Source organism: Solanum pennellii, chromosome 7 (assembly GCF_001406875.1).
Source record: "Solanum pennellii chromosome 7, SPENNV200".
Classification (NCBI taxonomy): domain Eukaryota; kingdom Viridiplantae; phylum Streptophyta; class Magnoliopsida; order Solanales; family Solanaceae; genus Solanum; species Solanum pennellii.
The window spans coordinates 65,034,128-65,046,403 of record NC_028643.1 but is presented as its reverse complement, the minus strand read 5'-3'; positions in this window follow the sequence as shown (position 1 = coordinate 65,046,403).

Here is a 12,276-nt window from a genome sequence, read left to right as displayed (position 1 = left end):
ACATGGAGGTTTACACCAGAATCAATCCACCATCCATCAACATTCTAAACCATGTTTATGTCGGTAATAACTGCCACAAAAGGTTCTTCGATAATGTTTGTCTGAGGGTTAGGACCACGTTTCCAGAAATTGTAAAATTGAGCAATATGCCTACTCTTGCCACAAACAAAGCACGTTCCTTTGTCTTGAACTTGTTGATTATGCGCTTGGTTATTTTCACCGTTATTTTCCTTGAATTTTTTCTTCTTAGGCTTCAAAGAAGTATTTTTCTGAGTTTCAAGAGTAGCATTATTCGAAGTAATTAAATTTATCTTTGTTGTGATGTTGCTCTCTTTAGTTTGTAAAAGTGCATTTTGGCCCCTTGCCTCTAATTCCATGCAGATTTTCGTTATCAAGGTTTCAAGAGAGGTTTTTTCTTTTATTTGTGATGCATAGTTCTTTTAAACTCCTTCCAACAAGGTGAAAGTTTATCTACTATGCCATAAACAATAATGTTATCTCTTCTTTTACCTCCTCCGGACTGATTTATTGTTCACCATTTAAAAACGAAAAAATCTACCAGTCGCATATTCTTTCGCTCTCGCCTTTTTGATATCATACTTACTCTACAATGTTTTCCAAATTTTCTTTGCACTAGAGTAAGTTTTATCATAATAATCATAAAAATTATCAGATAGACAATTAAGAATATAATATTGGCATTTATAATAATCACCATCGTAATTTTTTACTTTTTCTAGGTGAGAAATAGTTTCATTATCATTCATAGAGGTGATGTATTCCTTATTATGATTCTTTATCACTTAACACATAAGAAATATTGATAAGACTTAAGTAGAAAAGTACTTCACCCTTTCATCTCTTGAAATGATTAACATTAAACCAAAATGTTCTGGTAAGGTCTCCCATCTTACTATCCGCGGTTTTTCAGTTGTAGCCATGCAGAATATCCTTAAAATTGTTAGTGAAAAATACAAAATAACAAATTACAAACTTACAATTGAAAAATAAAATGAAGAAATAAAAATCTCTTCAAGTTAAGGCGCAGATATCTCCCTCTCCTTAAGGAGATTCAAGCCCAATGGAGTAAATGTTTTTCACTGGTCCAACAGTAGTTCTTCTTGACTTGACCCTTCTAGGATACAACAACCTAATCAAAATATATAACTCAACAACTCTGGACAAGATTTGAGTTACAAAACTCCACAATAAGAACATCTCCCTTCAACTAATAAGAACTTTTTTTTTTGACTAACTTTTTCCTCTCTATATTTTTCTTGTGTGTTATCTATTTTAAACCAAATGAAGACCAACACTATTTAAACTTAAAGAAGTTTAGCTAGCAACGAATAGGAAAATAAATGTATAGTAAATAGTGAAAATAATGACATTAGGAGTTACATTTATTACAAAAAGAGTGAGATAATGGGAGAAATAATATGGAGAGCTAATGTCCAAGATGCCACTAACAATGTTAGCAAGAGAAACAACTGGCAACATGATCACTTACTCCATAGAGTAATGATCCAAATAAATTTCCAATTGTTTAATACAAATGCATTGCCACCAATGGACAACTTGACAACAAAGGCGCCATTTGACTCCAAACTTTTAACAAATTAATATTTATAATATTAATCTTAAAATATTGACCAAAAAATATTCATCAATATCAAAAGGAAAAGTTAAAGAAGTAATATGGATTAATAAACTCTGCTCCTCAAATGAGATGTCATTATGAACAAAAAAGGGCATTTGGTGTTCTATGTCATTTATCAAATGGAGAAGCATGAAAAAACTTTGAGAAAGTGTTACCTAACTTTGCTAGTGAGTATAGAAACATAAGGTTGGAATTATGTACCGATGGATTCACTCTATTTACAGTCTCTACTACACCATATTCATATTAGCATATGTTTGTTACACCATATAATTTTCCCCCTCCTCAGAATTATATATGTATGAAAAATTCATAATGTTCCTAATTTGCACTGTTCAAGGTCCACACAATTCAAAAGACTTGATTAACATATGTATGTAGTCTTTGACATTTGGTTAGAATTACTGTGGAATAAAGCTGTGAAAACATATGATGTATTTCATAAACGAAACTTCATATTGTGTTTTACATTTTTTTTCTACTTATGGAATGTTGTTTGGGTGGTGAATTGCTGGTAAGTTAGCTTCCCTATGTTATACGAAAGATACAAAAACATTCATATTGAAACATTAAGATCACAACTCATGGTTCAACCATCACTGTTGATTTTTTCCATTGGATCATGAGTTCAAGAGAAAGATCTGTACAATTATGAATAACCAAAGTGATTTCAAAGAGTCACCAACATCTTTATCTGGTGAGAAATTTAGCATAAAGCTAGGGATCTACCTAAGGTAACAAATTCTCCACCATATAATATACTTGATTGTGGTGCTACACATAATTGGAAAAGAATAGAGCATATCGTGGGACTTATCCTATTGAAAGCATAACCTTCTTCGATACAATTTAAATGTCATGCATATCGAAAAAGATGTTTTTGGTAACTTATTTAAAACTGTGATGCATATTAATGAAAGGACAAAAGATAATTTGAAAACTAGAATGAACTTAAAAAGAATATTGCAGGTGAAGTGAATAGACTTGACATACCTTAAATACAAGATCAGAAGCTCAAGGTTAGTTATACATTCACTTTTGAAAAGAAGAAAGAAATTTGTTATTGGGTTAAGAATTTAAAGAGTCTTATGGATATTCTTCAAACTTATCTAGATGTGTCGATATGAAAGAAGAAAAGTTGAGCTCTATGAAAAGTCACAATAATCACATTTGATAAAATCTTTGATGCCTATAGCATTCAATGTCTTGCTTGATAGTATATGAAAATCCATTAAAAAAACACTTTTTTTAAGAGTTGATTTTACCAAATTGAGATTGGAGAACCTAAATTACATGGAGAATAACATATGCCTAAATTTGAACAAGTCGACAAAAATATTTTCTCCTCACTTTTCAATGTAATGAAATATCTTCCAATTCATATTGTGCAAAAGGCATGACTTGGAGGGATTGTTTAATACAAATGGATGCATCCATTTGAGAGGTAATGACTCTTCATTATTTCTCTTATGTGTTTGAATTAAAAAATCTTTCAAACCATAGGAAAAAGTAAGAGGACCATAAAAATAGATGAAGAATAGAGGGGTCAATATGTGCATATACGGCAAAAAGAATCTTTTTAGTTTGATTTATATTATTTTGAAAATAATTCATGTTTGAGAAATAGATCCAATCAACACGACGACGAAGAAATTGTCGATCCTTTGGTACCACCTTTTTCCATATTCAATCATCTAGAAAAAGAGGTCCAAAACATACTTCAAAGCGTAAGTAAACTGAGATGAAGTTAAAGTCAGCTACATTACAAGAAAATACACGGTTCAATATCAATTTTACAATTTACAATGTTTAGGGCATTACCTGCCTCAATTTAATAAAAAAGTCAATCCAAGACTTGAGTCTTTCATTTCCGAACATTTCCAAAGCCACACAATCTAATTAAATAAAGTAATCACAATAAGATTCCAAAAATAACAATACTCATATCACACACTTTGAAAAATGGGTCAATCTACTCAAAATCAAATTGAGGTTTGAAATTGAAAATCTCTACTTGAGAATGTTACTCAAGGCATTTGAAACTCATTGGTAAAAACCATTTCGAAAAACAAAATTAAAATTAGTTCACAACCGCCAATTTAGTTTCGAACTCAAGTTCTTAAAAAACTTTGTCATTTGCCAATCAAAATCCATAAATGATAAAAGGGAATTGAAGTTTTAGGTGGACAAAAGCTTACCTAAATGACAAATCTCTTCAAAATCATCTCAAAGGATATTAAAAAGCTCAAAATTGAGAAAAATGGATGAAATTCAAAAAAAAAAGGCAAAAAGGATCTGAGATGTCGCAAAAGTGAACTCCGAAAATATTACGTCCTTCATAACACTACAACAAAAATGATCATTAGCGGCAATTAATTCTTAATTGCCGCTAGATATGTATTCTTAGCGGCAATTGACACTCTTTGTATTTGTCCCTAAAGCCTTTAGAGACATTGGTTTTAATGATACCTAAGACTTTTGCACTCTTTATTCATGTTAATATTTAATGTCGCTAAAAGTTATTTTTGTTGTAGTGTAATCACGAAATGAGCTGAAATTTTGCGAAGGTCACAAAAGCAAACATTTCATCTCTAAAGTAAAGGTCTGTCCAAGGGAACCCTTCACAATTGCGAGCAAGTCTTTGCTAACGTGACCATCGCGATCACAAAGATCTTTTCGCGGTTGTGAGTCCTATAGACACCAAAAAAAAATCAGCTAAAAAATCAATGAATAGACCCAAAAGATTCGTTTGAAACCCCGTTCACACAAATCATATATGCAGTTAAACTAAATTCGTGTTTCAGACTCAATGAAATCACCGAAACACAAATTTAAGGCCTCCTTGACCCAAAATCTGTAAGAGCCACCAAAAAAGGAACATAACGCCTAAAAATGCTAAGTTAAGCTTGTGACCTTTAAAAATTGAACCAAGTCCTCAATTAGGCCAAAAAATCATCCCAAATCTAACTAAACTCTTGACTTCTGATCCGAGCATTCAAACACCAAATATTATAACAAAGTCTATTAAAAGGCAAAAATTCCACAAATTTTCAATTTAGGACCTAAAAAGAACTTTGAATAAGAAACCGAAAACTCTCCTAGACCAATTTTCATATTTTCGACTGATGGAATCGACGAAATTTCATTTTTGATACCTGAAACTTCAAAAGACACCAAAAGCAACTTTTTCACAACTTTAACCTTTCAAAATAGTAAGCTATGTAAGTCACAATTTTTTACTCAAATCTTTGAGACTAATTTGAAAACTCATACAAAAATAACTCAAGGTCAATATTGAGAGGTACAAAATGGTAGTTTAAAGAAAAACTTTAAAAAATGACGCAGTGGGTCATTATAAGAGTAGATTTGTCTCATCTCGAGCCTACACCCTTGGAGTGACTGGCAATCGAAGACCATTAATGGCCATAAGAAAACCTTTGGCATGACTTACTTACTTAGCGGAAGAAAGTTCATATCTATATTGTTCTAGGAACTTAAATGAATTGAAGAATACAATAACTTAGAATATTTTGAAGATCAAACATTCAATTTGGCCGAAATTGGCAATCCAAGTGATTAACATAACAATGGAAATGCAAAGATTACTGAACTACTAAGTGTCTGTGAAGCCTCTAAAACAACTAATATAGATTTTGGGACAAACCCCACAGCATCCTAATGAACTAAACTAGAATGTAATTAAAAGATTCCTCCGGAACACAAGGAGGCTCACCAACAAGCTTTGGAGTGCTCAACTGGATTAACGGTGCGCTAGATGCCAATCCTCAGTACCTGTGTATGCATCATACGATGCAGGCCAACTGGAATCAATACATTGAATATGCGAGTTGGAATGCTAATACAATATAGGCTTGAAAAGAAATATTAAGAACTTACCTGACTCAACTAAACTTAACATAACTAGACTCATTTCAATATAAAGCAATATAAAAGTAAGTTAAATATAAATAAATGTTGTTTAAAACATGATGTCAACTCTGTGTATATGCAAAGATACAAATAACTCTTGGGAAATCTCAGTTTCCGTTCTTATTTAAATGTGAAAACATTTTATATCTCTTTGGAAATACTTCGTCTACATATTCTTCTCTGCATAACATCACCTCAACTTTAATCTTAACTAAGTTTAGAACTTAAGTCTTAAAACAAATTTAAAACGTTTGTGAAGACTTTGGAAAACTTTATGAACTTCTTCTTGACTTGTAGACTTGACTTGTAACTTCTTGACTGAGATCTTAACATTCCTTGAATTGAATTATGGATTCAAGGTTATAATTCGTGTTTTGGGATGATTATTTATAGGTGTTTAGAAATCACTTGAAGTAGTTAGGATCAATGGAAAGTGTTAATACACATAAGAAGGACTTTAATGGACTAAATGATTAACAACTTCTGAAAAATGACGATTTGGGCATATCCCAAGTGTGCTGCCCGACCTATTTGAATGAGGGTCCTTTTTGGCGCACTGCATGCATGCCGCCCCAGCATGCCCGGGGCTATGGTGGCGCGTCGCTCCATCTGATCCTTCAGGTAAAATCTGACAAACTTTTGACCTCATTTCTGATCTTATATTGATTTAGCTTGATTCTTTTTCTTAAATTCACTTTAAATTCATGTACCCAAGTCATATACTATCTCTCCCCTATTCAAAAGCCAATACATTTTGCTTATAAACATTTTTCTTCAACTCAAGAAAAATGGGTTCTTGATTCTTCTTTCTTTTCACTTCTGACATTAGTGATGATTCATCCCCACTCGTCACCACTATTCTTCATTCTTTGGAATCCAAAAGTCTGACTCCAAAGCATGCAAGTTTGTGCATATCTTTTGCTAACTTTCTCTTTTCTTCTTCAACATGGGAGGTACTATCCATAGACAACCTTCTAGGGGATCAACAATAATATTAGCCTTACCTGGGTGGTAAAGAATACTCATGTCGTAATCCTTGAGTAATTCTAACCACCTCCCCTGTCTGAGATTAAGCTCTTTCTAGGTGAACAACTACTGAAGGCTCTTATGATCAGTGAATATATTAACATGAACATAATACAAATAATGACGACATATCTTCAAAGCGAATACTACAACAACCAACTCCAAGTGGTGGGATGGGTAGTCTTCTCACGAAATTTCAATTGTCTAGAGGCATAAACTATAACTTTGTTATTATGCATTAAAACACAACCCAAATCAACTCTAGATGCATCACAATACACCACAAAACCTTGAGTACCTTTCGATAAGGTCAAAACTGGGCAATAGTCAACTTCTTCTTCAATTCCTGAGAATTTTTCTCACAAGCTTTAAACCATTGAAAATTCATTGTTTTATGATTCAACTTCATCAAAGGGGATGAAATAGATGAGAACCCCTCTAAGAACCTTCTATAATAGCCATCCAAACTGAAGAAACTCATAATATCAGTTGGAGATATGGGTCTAGTCCAGTTCTGCACTGCCTCAATTTTCTTAGTATCAACTCTAATCCTATTACCGGAAACTATGTGGACCAAGAATGCCACAGACTCCTGCCAAAACTCACATTTAGAGAACTTGGCATACAACTCTCTATCTTTCAAAGTCTGAAGGACTATTCTGAGGTGACTAACATGATCTTCTTCATTCCTTGAATAGATTAGTATGTCATCAATGAAGACGATAACAAATATATCTAAATAAGGTTTACATACTCTATTTATAAGGTCAATGAATGTTGCAGACGCATTGGTCAAACCAAAGGACATGACTAAAAACTCATATTGACCATATCGGGTTCTGAATACTGTCTTTGGAATATCCCATTCCCTTACTCTTAACTGATGGTAGACAGATCTAATATATATCTTAGAAAAATAGGTGGAACCTTGAAGTTGATCGAATAAATCATCTAGCCTTGGAAGAGGATACATGTTATTAGTGGTAACCTTGTTCAACTGATGGTAATCTATACACATCCTAAGGGAACCATCTTTCTTTCACACAAACAAGACCAGAGCACCACAAGGCGAGACACTTGGTCAAATGAAGATCTTATCTAAAAGATCTTTTGACTGCTCTTTAAGCTCTTTCAAATCTTCTGGTGCCATTCTGTATGGAGGAATAGATATATGACGAGTATCTGGAAGAAGATCTATACCAAAGTCTATCTCTCCCCCAGGAGGGACTCCGGGAAGATCATCTGGAAGGACTTTGGAAACTCTTTTACTGCGGAAACTGACTAAATAGGAGGTATCTCAACAATAGAGTCATTAATTATGACCAAGTGATTGACACACCATGTAGAAACTAACTTTATTTCCCTAAGGTATGAAATGAAACAACCCTTAGACATTGCTGAACTGCTTTTCCACTTTAAGACATGCTCATTTGGAACTAAAACTTGACTACTCGAGTTCTACAATCAATTGAGGCATAACAAGGATAAAGCCAGTCCATACCAAGAATGACATCAATGTCTAGCATGTCTAACTCAATTAAATCAGCCATGGTACTCTTGTGATTGATGGAAACGCGACAATCACTATAGACTAATGGACTCACCAACTAGTGTAGAAACACTGAATGGTTCACTAAGTTGCTCACGAATAATATCAAAGTTCATAGCAACATATGGAGTTACAAAAGATATCGCTCTTAGATTGAGCAAGGCATAAACAATAAAGTCAAAGACTTAAATAATAAAAGTGACAACATCTGGAGAGTCCTCTTGTTCTTGGCGATTGTTGAGAGCATACAAGTGGTTTGTTCCTTTGCCAATATCGGAATTAGACCATCTAGTTGCAGCCCTGTCTGGTGTAGAATATTGGGCTCTATTACCCCCATTACTATGGGTGGCAGCGGAACCGGACTTATCGTTACCGGTCCCGTTCCGTCCCGGATAGTCCCGGTAGGTACGGGGTCCGAGATAGATAATGGGACAGAAACTGAACTTTACCACTTAGTCTCAGTCTGGTAAATCCCAAATCCGATCCCAGTCCGGTTTGATCCGGTTTAAATTCTTTTTTAAAAAATTAGGGAGTATCCGTTGGAAAGTCGTTGGTAACAACTAATGGGGCCCACTAACGACTCTTTGACCCAATTAATTCCACATCATATCCCCTGGCCCCCCCCCTGAATTTTTTTAATTCCCCAAACTTTTAAAAACTACATTTTAATCCTTTTTATTATGTGTAAATACCCCTAAACTGTCATTTTCACTCACAAAATCATCTTCTATTCTCTCAAATATCAACTCTCTACTCTCTAATTACTCTTATTCTTGTTGAAATTACAAATTTGGTCTTTAGAAATTGAATTTGGAGCTTCAAAATTCAACTTTCAACTTTCCATTTTCGACTTCCGGTCATACACGTCTACTTTTTTAAGTAGAAATTCGATACATTTGTTCCAACTTACATCTCATTTTTTTGCAATAATTATTTATTTATTTTGTGATTAATTATTGTTGCATTGCATTTTCGTATTATATATTATTTACTCACTTAATATTTGAATATAGATTCTGGTAAAAAGGTTATTGAAAAAGGTAAAAAAAAAAGCATAGTTGAGAAGGTTAAAAATATGACAAACTTTAGATCCCTCAATAATAAAAAAACCGGTTGTTCTTCTAAATTTACAAATAAAAAAATCTACTATAGTAAGAACAAATACGGATGATTATACACATGTTAATGATACTTTTTTGATATTGATAGTTTTTTTGGATTAGTTCCTTATCATTAATGTTTACAAAGAAGGTTTGGTAATTTTGATAAGGAATTGCCTTAAGATGATGAACATGATAATGTTGATGATTATATTGATACGCCTAATTTTTATGATGATGATGATGATAATGAAACTGAGCCACCTAGGACTACTAGTACTCCTAGTCCCTCTTTAGTCCCCTCCTTGTCCCACTCACTTTCGTTGTTCTGCTTCCGTTCGCCCCGTACATCCTAGGCCTAAGGTAGAACGTGCTAAAAAATTAGTTGTATGGTAATTTATGACACAAAATGAAGATAAAACACGAGCTATTTGTAATAAATGTAAACATAGATTGAATCATCAAAATGTAGGAAAACAAGGTAGAGACGGGACATTTGAGTAATCATTTAATGTCATGTTGTAAAAATGAATTTTTGCATGCTAAAGCGGTAGCCGAAGCTAAAAAGAATAGTACCCCCCCCCCCTTTTCTGAAACTGTAGGAATAGGCAGCTTTAACATGGTCCAAACACAATTAAATCCTTCTAATGTTTCTGGCTCTAGTTTACCACGGTCATATAGTAGGAAAAAAATCTTGAAGAATTATCTAAAATGATTGTTGCTATGGGTTTGCCATTTAGTTTTGCTGAAAATCCCGGATTTATACATTATATTCAAATTATGTATAGTCCACATTTTAAAGGTTTTGCTAGAAATATAATTAAAAAGACTGTATTTAATTATCAAGATCAACATTTTAAATATCTTCGTTGTTTATTTTATTATAATAATTGTAAAATAGCTATTACTTCTGATTGGACTGTAGTGTAAACGGTAATAATTATCTGACTGTTACTGCATATTGGATTGATAAAATTGGAGTATGCAAAAAAGAATTTTAGGTTATAAATCTTGTCAAATGCAAAAAACCGCTTGTTATAGAGATCAAACAATTTTAGATATTTTAGAAAACTATGAAATTTGTAATAAAATAAGTAGTATCACCTTAGATAATGCTGCAAATAGTACAGTTGCTGTTGAAATGCTAAAACCTTCTCTTTGCCCTATAATGATGATTTTCATATTAGGTGTGTTGCACACATATATAATTTGATTGTTAAAGATGATATACAAATGTATGATAACAGTTGCATGAAAGTTGAAACTGCATGACATTTTATATTTAAATGTCAAGTAAAGTCTAGCCGTAGAGATTTTCAAAATCGTTGTTTTGAATATAATCTTTCACCTAGAAAAATTCCAAAATAGTGTCTACTAGATGGAATTCTTTATAATTGTAGTCGCTTATGGATATAGAAAAATTTTACCAATGGTTTGGAATGCTTATAATTCATATATGTCATATAGACTTGATGATAATGATTAGAATGACATACATGAACTCATAGATTTCTTAAATTTTTTTATTCAACTACAAAAAAACTATCTGCACTTTATTATCCAACCATTTGCTCTGTTTTACCTAATTTTTGTTTGATTACATCTAAATTTTATAACTTTAAAAATAAACCAAGATTTGAACAATTTATTAACCAAATGATTGAAAAATTTAAAAAATATCTTATTCCCATTCCTCAAATTTATTTAACGGCTTGTTTGTTAAACCCTCATTACAAAGATATAGGTGCATCTAAAGCAGTTGATAAAATATATTTTAACTTAAATATTGATAGTGAAAAAGATGAAATACCTAATAGTCAAGAAGTTAAAGATAGTATAAAAATTGAAGTTAGAAAATTGTATGACTTATATAATTCTAATATAAATGTATTAAGTAATCAAGAACCTTAAAGTTCTAGGAATAGACTTTATGAAGATTATATTGATGATTATTTAGATTCTTATCAATCTTGAGCTTTCTCACAATAATAGAAATGATTTTGATGCATATGTTTAATCAAAATATAGAACCTACTAAAGATGTTCTAGAATGGTGGAGAAATCGCGACAAAGGATTTTCAAAACTTCAACAGATGGCTCGAGATGTATTAGATATTCAAGCATCTTCAGTAGTTTCGAAAAGTATTTTTAATGCAACAATGTTTCAAATTGGAGAGCATAGGCATTCATTTGCAGCAGATAGCTTGGAAATATCGGTATTATTTAGAGATTGGATTAATGCCGAGAGAAGAAATTTAGGTCGTGAACCGCTACCGACCAAATCTCAAAATTACATTAATGAAATAATGCAAGATTATAGTGACGACGACATTGAAGCAATGAAAGATTTATCTATTCAACCAATTCCCAATAATATTACTAGAGAAATGTTAAATAATTTAAGAAAAGATCCCTATAATAGTACGAACTATTAAATTTAAATGTTTAATTGTCTATTAGTATGAGTATGATAATTCAAGGTCTAATTCAAACAAAACCCTTCCTAAAAGGTGGCTGTAGAGATTAGATCTTGTAATACTCTACTAAAATTTTTGCAGATCAAATTGTACCATCAAATTAATATTAATAAAAGTCTAGGCTATTTGCCTTAAACTTTTTTTTTTATTTTCTTAAATTTAATTTTTATTATTTTGAAATTTAAATTTTATATTTTTTAAAGTTTGAAATTAAAACTTTTATAACCTCAAAATTTGAATTTTAAAATTTCAAACTTTTAAAGTTTGAAATTTAAATTTTCAAACTTTTAAAGTTAAAAATTTAAACTAGAAGTGTAAAATTTTAAATTTAAATTCAAACAAATATTTAAATTAATAATTTGAAAGTTTGAATTTCACAAACTTTCAAACTTTAAACTTTAAAGTTTTACAAACTTTCAAACTTTGAAGTTTAAAAGTTTGAAAAGTATAATAATTAACTTTAAAAGTCTGAAAAGTATAATTTTTTAAATTTAAAATAATAAATTTTTTAATAATTAATTAATTGATTTATAT